This window comes from Hyperolius riggenbachi, chromosome 10 (assembly GCF_040937935.1).
Source record: "Hyperolius riggenbachi isolate aHypRig1 chromosome 10, aHypRig1.pri, whole genome shotgun sequence".
Classification (NCBI taxonomy): Eukaryota; Metazoa; Chordata; class Amphibia; order Anura; family Hyperoliidae; genus Hyperolius; species Hyperolius riggenbachi.
The window spans coordinates 269,565,165-269,576,464 of NC_090655.1; the positions used below are offsets into that span (position 1 = coordinate 269,565,165).

The 11,300-nt window shown below is 50.8% G+C and overlaps 1 protein-coding gene across 3 annotated transcripts in view; it reads right to left on the reverse strand.

The window, feature by feature from the left end:
* LOC137535392 (zinc finger protein 665-like) overlaps nt 1–11,300 on the reverse strand; it is a 976,927-nt gene that overhangs the window by 31,287 nt on the left and 934,340 nt on the right. The window contains exon 1 of one of the 3 annotated variants that reach the window (XM_068257223.1): nt 1,424–1,482. The exons of the other annotated variants lie outside the window; for them this stretch is intronic. The gene's annotated coding sequence lies outside the window, so the exon portion shown is untranslated. Of the gene's footprint in view, nt 1–1,423; nt 1,483–11,300 lie in introns of those variants that run through there. 3 annotated transcript variants of the gene reach the window in all.

Below are 11,300 nucleotides of genomic sequence, written 5' to 3' on the forward strand. Positions count from 1 at the left end.
TCCCCCATACCCATGTCTGTACTAATCCCCCCACTGCTCCCCCATACCCATGTCTGTACTAATCCCCCACTGCTCCCCCATACCCATGTCTGTACTAATCTCCCCACTGCTCCCCCATACTCATGTCTGTACTAATCCCTCCACTGCTCCCCCATACCCATGTCTGTACTAATCCCCCCACTGCTCGCCCATACCCATGTCTGTACTAATCCCCCACTGCCCCCCCATACCCATGTCTGTACTAATCTCCCACTGCTCCCCCATACCCATGTCTGTACTAATCCCCCCACTGCTCCCCCATACCCATATCTGTACTAATCCCCCCACTGCTTCCCATACCCATGTCTGTACTAATCCCCCCACTGCTCCCCCATACCCATGTCTGTACTAATCCCCCCACTGCTCCCCCATACCCATTTCTGTACTAATCCCCCCACTGCTCCCCATACCCATGTCTGTACTAATCCCCCCACTGCTCCCCCATACCCATGTCTGTAGTAATCTCCCCACTGCTTCCCCATACCCATGTCTGTACTAACCTCCCCACTGCTCCCCCATACCCATGTCTGTACTAATCCACATACCCATGTCTGTACTAATCCGCCCACTGCTCCCCCATACCCATGTCTGTACTAATCCCCCACTGCTCTCCCATACCCATGTCTGTACTAATCCCCCACTGCTCCCCCATACCCATGTCTGTACTAATCCCCCACTGCTCCCCCATACCCATGTCTGTACTAATCCCCCCACTGCTCCCCTATATCCATGTCTGTACTAATCTCCCCACTGCTCCCCCATACCCATGTCTGTACTAATCCCCCCACTGCTCCCCTATATCCATGTCTGTACTAATCTCCCCACTGCTCCCCCATACCCATGTCTGTACTAATCTCCCCACTGCTCCCCCATACCCATGTCTGTACTAATCTCCCCACTGCTCCCCCATACCCATGTCTGTACTAATCCGCCCACTGCTCTCCCATACCCATGTCTGTACTAATCCCCCCACTGCTCCCCCATACCCATGTCTGTACTAATCCGCCCACTGCTCCCCCATATCCATGTCTGTACTAATTCCCATACCCATGTCTGTACTAATCCCCCACTGCTCTCCCATATCCATTTCTGTATTAATCCGCCCACTGATCCCCCATACCCATGTCTGTAGTACTAATCCCCATACCCATGTCTGTACTAATCCGCCCACTGCTCCCCCATACCCATGTCTGTACTAATCCCCCACTGCTCCCCCATACCCATGTCTGTACCAATCCCCCCACTGCTCCCCCATACCCATGTCTGTACTAATCCCCCACTGCTCCCCCATACCCATGTATGTACTAATCACCCCACTGCTCCCCTATACCCATGTCTGTACTAATCTCCCCACTGCTCCCCCAAAAATTGCACACTCAATTACCTTTTCCAGCAACGTCTCCTCTTCCAGCAACTTTACTTCCTGCTGTTTTTATCACTTCCTGATTTTAACAAAACTACTTCCTGTGTGTGTGATCGCCATCTTGTGGTGAATAAGATATCTGCAGCCTCTATTTGTGAAATCACCTGCATTCAGCCATCTAACATTATTCTGATTGTTACCATAATTTTCTGTTGCTGCACTGCAATAATAATTCATAATAATTATTATTATTATTAGTCCCCAGACTGGAGATGTAGAGCAGTGATGGACGAACATGTTTTTCAGCAGGTCCTGGTGAAGTACGGTTGTTCACTGTTTGCATTCACCCCAAGTTTTCGTGTCACAAGATTGCATTCTCGTCAGAGGCGGACATAGGCAGCGGCACAGGGGCCCCATGCTCTCTAGGGCCCATCCAGCTGCAGGCTGCAGCACAGTTAGGGCATGGTTATTCAGTAGGCTGTTCTCTGTGTATTTCTCTCTTCAGGAGGAACAGTGATACTAGCTTATGGCCCAGTCATACACAAGTATGAAATGTGTGCTACAATAACACAGCGCCTAAAGAATGTAACCTACATTTATCTACTTTTAGGCTATTGACCTTATTTGGATCCAACAATAATATGATATGATTATGGCCACTCACATGGGGCCCCTTCTTTTATTCTGCACAGGGGCCCACTATTGGCTTTGTTTGCCATTGACTTGCGTTTAACATTAAAGGATACCCGAGGTGACATCATGTGACATGATGAGATAGACATGGGTATGTACAGTGCCTAGCCCATAAATCATTATGCTGTGTTCCTTTTTTTCTTTCTCTGCCTGGAAGAGTTAAAGGGAACCAGAGCTGAAATGAAAAAGAAGTTATACATACCTAGGGGTTCCTCCAGCCCCATACGGGCTGATCGATCCCACGCCGCCATCCTCCTCTGCCCGCAGCTAGTATAACTTCTTTTTCATTTTTTTAGCTAGGGTACATCTCTGGTACCCTTTAAATATCAGGTACATAAGTGGCTGACTCAGTCCTGACTCAGACAGGAAGTGACTGCAGTGTGACCCTCACTGATAAGAATTTTCAACTATAAAACACTTTCCTGGCAGAAAATGGCTTCTGAGAGCAGGAAAGAGATAAAAAGGTTTAATAGTTCATAGATTTTAGCTCTAGCATACTTCAATGCACGTGTCATTGAGCAAAAACAAGAAAACAGTTAAAACTTAAAAAGTAGATTTAAACATAAAATAAAACTGGAGTATCTTCAAAAGTCATTTTTAGGAGAAGGAAGATAGATACAATCGTTTATTTCATTAGTTTATTTTCGCCTCAAGTGTACTTTAAGGTCAATGGCTGCCATGTTCAGCAATTAATAGCAAAGCAGGAGAAAGGTGGGGACAAGGGGAACTTTTTTTTTCAAAAAGGACATTGTAGTTTTTGAGAAAATCGATTTTAAATTTGAGATTACTGTAGCTAAATGACCAGTAATGTATCAACCTATAGGTGGTGTAAATTTACATATGGGAAAACGGAGAGCAGGGATTTACATGCTGGGGTTTCCTGGTAGCCAGTACGCAGTGTGTCAGTATGCAGTGTGTCAGTACACAGTGTGTCAGTACGCAGAGTATAATCACCACCTGGAAGAGAGGGGCGGCCAACCCCCCTCCCCAGATCCCTTGACCAACCCATGGACAAGGGGCTTTTCTACACCTCCGGTGTTCAGGAGGAGGTGAAGGCATCGCACCCCCGGGGGGTTTCATGGTGGCATCTGGGAGTCCCCAGAAGGGAGGAGGAGGCATCTGGATATGGCATTTAGCTCTTCTGAATTTTTCTTTCTATTTGCAACATTTTTGCCTAATGCGGCAACTTTCCTAACAAATGTGTATGGAAAGTGAGGGAGAGAGGGAGGTGCCATCCTCACATCACTGCTCCTGGCTGAAGAGCCTGTGCAGGGGTGCACTGCCGACAGCTGCTGACATCTGGGCTGAGTGCAGGGGCTGCGCTGTCTTGCTACGCTTGTTCAGTATATTGCATTAGAAGATTGGTTGACGCAAACCTCCTCACATTGGTTGTGATTGTGAAAAACAGTGTCGTAGCTGGGGTTTTCTGCACCCGGGGACCAAGTCAGTTTTTGCGCCCCCTCGTGACAAGGTGTGAACCATAAGGGGGCCCATCATACTTTCCCAGAGATGTTTAAGTTTTAGAATAATTTCCTGTATGTCCGATCTGCACCTGATTAAGAACAGGATCGATTTTCAGATCAGCACTGCACAAAAACAACCTTGCTCTCCATCAGTAGCAGACCGGACATGCCGGAAATGATCAATTTGACTCATCGATCTGGCAGGAAATTGTATTGTGTGTACCAGGCATTAGAACGTTGGGAGATACGCAGAAATACACATGAACTACTTTGCTGATGCAAACATGGGAACCGCTGATTACAGCAGGGAGCTAAAATAAAACTCCGGGCAGAGAGCAGGAGGAAGCAGGGGAGATTGGATCCTTCCACCGTCTTTCATAGAGTTTTCAAGAATGCATCAGGGAAAGTAAAACCTGGTTGTAACTGCACCCCCCCAGGTGCTGCGCCCGGGGACAGATGTATCCCTTGCCCCCTCCCCACACCCCACCCATAGCTACTCCTCTGCACTCGTTTTCAGAGGATCAGCCAGGAGCACACAGCAAACCATGGGTGTAATGAGACACCACAGCGCCCAGCAGAAGGCTGCCCCACAATCAGCCAGGATTACTTCCAGCAGCCACGCCTTCACCCTGCAGAGATTGAGGTGTGACAAGGAAACTCTGTCCCCTCCTGCCTCCTCCCAGCCACACAGCTTACCGCATAGCTGAACCCCTCCTCCCCCGCCAGCCACACAGCTTACCGCATGGCTGAACCCTCTCCCACCAGCCACACAGCTTACCGCATGGCTGAACCCTCTCCCACCAGCCACACAGCTTACCGCATGGGTAACCCCCCCTCCCCCCAAGCCACACAGCTTACCACATGCCTGAACCCTCTCCCACCAGTCACACAGCTTACCACATGGCTGAACCCTCTCCCACCAGCCACACAGCTTACCGCATGGCTGAACCCTCTCCCACCAGCCACACAGTTTACCGCATGGCTGAACCCTCTCCCACCAGCCACACAGCTTACCGCATGGCTGAACCCTCTCCCCCTCCCACCAGCCACACAGCTTACCACATGGCTGAACCCTCTCACCAGCCACACAGCTTACCACATGGCTGAACCCTCCCCCCTACTGCCTCCCACCAGCCACACAGCTTACCACATGGCTGAACCCTCTCCCCCTCCCACCAGCCACACAGCTTACCGCATGGCTGAACCCTCCCTCCTACTGCCTCCCATCAGCCACACAGCTTACCGCACGGCTGAACCCTCCCTCCTACTTCCTCCCATCAGCCACACAGCTTACCACATGGCTGAACCCTCTCCCCCTCCCACCAGCCACACAGCTTACCGCATGGCTGAACCCTCTCCCCCTCCCACCAGCCACACAGCTTACCACATGGCTGAACCCTCTCACCAGCCACACAGCTTACCACATGGCTGAACCCTGCCCCCTACTGCCTCCCATCAGCCACACAGCTTACCGCACGGCTGAACCCTCCCTCCTACTTCCTCTCATCAGCCACACAGCTTACCACATGGCTGAACCCTCTCCCCCTCCCACCAGCCACACAGCTTACCGCATGGCTGAACCCTCTCCCCCTCCCACCAGCCACACAGCTTACCACATGGCTGAACCCTCTCACCAGCCACACAGCTTACCACATGGCTGAACCCTCCCCCCTACTGCCTCCCACCAGCCTCACAGCTTACCACATGGCTGAACCCTCTCCCCCTCCCACCAGCCACACAGCTTACCGCATGGCTGAACCCTCCCTCCCATCAGCCACACAGCTTACCGCACGGCTGAACCCTCCCTCCTACTTCCTCCCATCAGCCACACAGCTTACCACATGGCTGAACCCTCTCCCCCTCCCACCAGCCACACAGCTTACCGCATGGCTGAACCCTCTCCCACCAGCTACACAGCTTACCGCATGGCTGAACCCTCTCCCACCAGCCACACAGCTTACCGCATGGCTGAACCCCCCCTCCCCCCAAGCCACACAGCTTACCACATGCCTGAACCCTCTCCCACCAGTCACACAGCTAACCACATGGCTGAACCCTCTCCCCCTCCCACCAGCCACACAGCTTATCGCATGGCTGAACCCCCTCCCACCAGCCACACAGCTTACCACATGGCTGAACCGTCCCTCCTACTGCCTCCCATCAGCCACACAGCTCACCGCATAGCTGAACCCTCTCACCAGGCACACAGCTTACCACATGGCTGAACCCTCCCACCAGCCACACAGCTTACCACATAGCTGAACCCTCTCCCCTACACAGCTTACCGCATGGCAGAACCCTCCCCCCCCCCTCCCGCCAGCCAGCCACACAGCTTACCGCATGGCTGAACCCTCCCCCCTTCCACCAGCCACACAGCTTACCGCATGGCTGAACCCTCCCCCCTTCTGCCAGCCACACCGCTAACCACATAGCTGTATCCTCTCTCCCCCCTCCTGCCTCCCACCAGCCACACAGCTTACCACATAGCTGTATCCTCTCCCTTCCTGCAATTAGGATTAGATTTAGTGGGAATATGCTGGGTCAATTCAACAGGTTATGGAGGTTATGTACATTCCTGGGTGTATTGCGGGGATCATCCTCATGCTGAGAAGTGTAGTGTTCTGTGTCGGTAACTCGCTCACGCAGGTTGCCGAAGTCCTGCCTGTGAAGCAGCAGATCTATCCTGACCTACTCACTTTGATCTTGCGAGTGGGAGAGGACTGAAGAGAGGAGAAGGCCTCTAAGATCTGCTCAGTTTCCACACCAGCTGCACCTGTTTCTGAGGAGGATTGCTCCACCTCCACACTTGCCCCAGTGCCATAGCCATATTTATCCAGCTGGTCTTTAATCTTGTTCGCCTTATCTGATTTCTCCTCCACTTTTTGGATGCCATGTCGAATCAAAGTGTAGGCAGGGTCTGCCCCAGGTGAACTGCCCCTATTCCGGGTGTGATAGGTCCTGTAAAGTGCAGGATAAACTGTTTTAGAGCCAGCGATGCTCATGGCTTCGGAGGATAACTGATCCCATTCTTGCACAGGCCACACCTCCTCCATGGAAGGACTTTTAAAGATGCTTTGGGAGGCTTGCTATACTAAAGTAATCCCTGACCATCACCCCCACACATACATATCCCACCTAGCCATGCCAGCCCCTAGAGCAACCGCAGCAACCCATCCACTCGTATCACACCTAGCCACACCGGTATCTAGAGCACCCAGCCCATACGTATCAAACCTAGTTACACCAGCACCTAGCCACACCGGCGTATCGCACCTAGCCACACCGACACCTAAAACACCCTGCCCACACGTATTGCACCCTGCCCACACTGGCACCTAGAGCACCCACATCACCCTGCCCACACGTATCACACCGGCACCTAGAGTACCCACAGCACCCCACCCACACGTATGGCACCTAGTCATACTGGCACATAGAGCACCCACAGCACCCCGCCCACACGTATCACAGCTAGCCACACCAGCACCAAGAGCACCCACAGCACACCACACACAAGTATCACACCTAGCCACACTGGCATCTAGAGCACCCACAGCACCCTGCCCACACGTATCACATCTAGCCATGCTGACACCTAGAGCACCCACAGCACACCACCAACACGTATCACACCTAGCCACACCGGCACCTAGAGCACCCACAGCACTCCGCCCACATGTATTACACCTAGCCAGCCCGACACCTAGAGCACCCACAGCACCCTGCCCACACGTATCACACCTAGCCACATCGGCACCTAGAGTACCCACAGCACCCTGTGTCAGGAACCGAACCCGAGGCAAGCCTGCAGGTATGGTTCCGACTGCGGGTTTGACCAGGTCGAGAGGGGAAGCAGCCTTAGTCGAGCTAACACAAGGCTGTGACCCCTCAGAACACTTCTAACTGCCACCACTAGCTGTTGCTAGACACTTCCACTCTGCTGTCGAGTGATCTGCACGCAATCCGCGTTTCCGTACTCGGGTCAGCTTTGCGCTTTAGGCCGAATACGGGAACGCCACGCACACACAGTACAATCGTACAGTAGCACGGCACAATCAGGCACGGAACTTGTAATGCAATTTACACTGCAGTCTCTCCTTCTAGGCTATGAGCGTTAGTTTAGTACAGCAGAAGTCAAACTTATTAAATAACGATTTAATATTCCAGAAAAAGTGGAACAATGCAGAAAATAATATATACAAAAGATTTACAAAAACAAGTAAAAGTTACAAAGTAAAAGTTACAACGATACACACAAGACAGGTTGCAGAAATAAAAGGGAAATAAACGTTTCCGAGGGGCACGCGGTTCTGTTCCGACCAGGTTAGTCCTAGCGTTTGGTTGCTAGCCCCAGAGAACTACGAGTTGTGACTATCCCAGGCCACTTATATAGTCCCAAGTGTGGCCCGGGGGCATTTAATGTTCAGTCCCAGAACTAATGCAATCTCCCAGATGGTCCAGCTGGTCATATCCTTTCTGTGATATGCAAACTTCAAAGCTTTACTGTGTTAGTTTTTGATCTTTCAGAGATTTCAAACCACTTCATACACTTCCATAGCTCTAATTTCCACAGGTAAAAATTGTATCTTAACCTCCCTGGCGTTCTATTAAGATCGCCAGGGCGGCTGCGGGAGGGTTTTTTTTTTTGATAAAAAAAAAACTATTACATGCAGCCAACTTAAAGTTGGCTGCATGAAAGCCCACTAGAGGGCGCTCCGGAAGTATAATTCTGATCGCCTCCGGCGATCAGAAGTAACAAGGAAGGCCGCAATGAGCAGCCTTCCTTGTTTCGCTTACCTCGTCGCCATGGCGACAAGCGGAGTGACGTCATGGACGTCAGCCGACGTCCTGACGTCAGCCGCCTCCGATCCAGCCCTTAAAGCTGTCCGGAACTGTTTGATCCGCTGGGCTCGGGCGGCTGGGGGGACCCTCTTTCGCCTCTGCACGCGGCGGCGATCAGGTAGCACACGCGGCTGGCAAAGTGCCGGCTGCGTGTGCTCCTTTTTATTTGACACGAATCGGCCCAGCAGGGCCTGAGCGGCAGCCTCCGGCGGTAGTGGACGAGACCGCTCAGGAGGTTAACACACACATCAAAAGACTTAGTATGGCTTCCTGGCTGTCATATGTAAATTCCAAGGCTTTTCCTGTCCGACTTTGAACTTTGTATTTAGAGAACAACAAGTATCCTGTTTACACGTACAGATTTCAAAGCAATTTAAACACTTCCAGCCCCAATATTCAGACCAACAGGTAGCCGATCACCTGTATATGCTTCAAAGCAACTGTCTGATTAAGTGTTTCCTAATTAGAAGCAGACAATGGTAGCTTCTCCTGCTGGACAATGAATGCAGAGTTAATTTACATTTACATAAGGAACTCCCATTAGCAGCCCGGTGTCCAATTACCCTGAAGCCAGCTGGCTTTGAGCAGACTTACACATATGACTCTGAAAGATACACAGCAGATGAAAAATAGGTCTTCCGCGAGATATAACACGGCTGCTATGTTCTGCATATTACCGTACATATCATCATCACCCCAATACATCATCACACCCTGCCCACAAGTATCATTCCTAGCCACACGGCATCTAGAGCACCCACAGCACCCCGCCCACACTTATCGCACCTAGCCATGCTGACATCTAGAGCACCCACAGCACACCACCCTGACGTCAAAGAAGGAAGCAAGTGACATCCATCCATTTGTTACTATTCTGGCCACAGGTAAAAAGTGAAGACGAGTAACACCTGCTATAAAATATAGGCAGAAGCCAAACCTGGAAATGACAGGAAGTAAATATGGCCACTCAGCAGCATCACACTGTGACTATAAAGCGACTATAACTCTGTCCCCGGCACCCCATGTCCACATTCCCATACACCCCCCCCCCCATATATTATTCATGGTCCTCTTCCTCACAGTGACCCCAGCATGACCCCCGTGGAGAAGAGGAATAATTACTGTGTTTACACAAGAAGAAAGGAATTCTGGGACAGGCATAATGTCTTTATTCAATAAAGAAACTGGTCTGTAAAACAAAGAGAATGCACCAATACAAGTAGATACAATGTTTATATTTCAGAAAGGATTTGAGCATAAAAATCACTAAATGATGAACTTACAGAATATCTGGAGGAATAACAATGAAAACACGCAAAGCAGCTAAACAGAATGACGTCTCGTCAGATAAATACGTCTCTGCAGATTATCTAACAATCACACAATGCTTTTCAGTGAATTTTCCTTGTTGGCCTCTGCCAGTGAGACCTACAGAAGCCTGAATGTGAGGGGCTAATGCCTGATACCCCTCAGAGGAGCAGCCTTGGATAATTCCCCCAGAACACTGTGCATGAGGCACCTCTGAGCCCTTCTCTATAGGGAGGAGTCCTGGTTACCAGCCCCCAGTTACACCTCATAGAGAGAGGTAAGGGGCCACATACCCCCCGGCCATAGGTGCAGGGGCTGCTCTGACATTCCTAGGATTGGAGGGACCCCCAGAACACTGTGCATGAGGAACCTCTGAGCCCTTCTCTATAGGGAGGAATCCTGGTTACCAGCCCCCAGTTACACCTCATAGAGAGATGTAAGGGGCCACATACCGGGCCACATACCCCCCCCCCCCCCGGCCATAGGTGCAGGGGCTGCTCTGACATTCCTGGGATTGGAGGGATCCCCCAGAACACTGTGCATGAGGCACCTCTGAGCCCTTCTCTATAGGGAGGAATCCTGGTTACCAGCCCCCAGTTACACCTCATAGAGAGATGTAAGGGGCCACATACCGGGCCACATACCCCCCCCCCCCCCCCGGCCATAGGTGCAGGGGCTGCTCTGACATTCCTGGGATTGGAGGGATCCCCCAGAACACTGTGCATGAGGCACCTCTGAACCCTTCTCTATAGGGAGGAATCCTGGTTACCAGCCCCCAGTTACACCTCATAGAGAGAGGTAAGGGTGAGAAAATACCCCCCCCCCCCCCCCCAGTTCTTCCACAGGTGTCAATCACAAAATATTCCCACCCACAGCTGAGGCAGACTATTCCCTCATACAGAACTTCTCGCCCACATCATTAGCGAATGCAATCCACTTGCCACCGCCCCTATCACCACATCATGACAGTGGTTGTCATGACAGTGGCAGCCCATGCTCCAGCATCATCTGACGAAGGCGTTATACGCCAAAACGCCTAATGATGCTGAGGGCACGCTGATTCCAGGATTTACCCACCACCCCGCCGCTGATCATCCCAGACACATCCCTGCTGGCCACAGCTCGGGGATCTCCGCTGCACAGAGAGGATCCTGTTCCTTGCATTGTTATATGCGCGACTCTCATTTTTATCTTGTAAGTAGATTTTCACTGTGTGCAATAAACGTCCACTTTGATTTTACACCATTGAGCGCTCTATTTTCTTCTTATATTTTCTACTCTATTTGTACCAAGGATTAATCTCATCATGTCACCTCAGCTCAGGGACAGTAATGTTTTAACAAACCAATGCACTGAGAAGCATGAAAGAGTCTTCATAATTCTGTGTACAAATGTATCCATGTGCACTTTTCAACAAATTAAAGAAACATTGGCAAAGAACACTTGTGGCCAAGACATTTCCCAAACTCAAAATAAATGTTTGAGAAGCAGTGATTAAAGGGAACCTTAACTGAGAGGGATATGGATGTTTTCTTTTAAACAATACCAGTTGCCTGGCAGTCTTGTTGATCTTTTTTAGTGTAGTAGTGTCT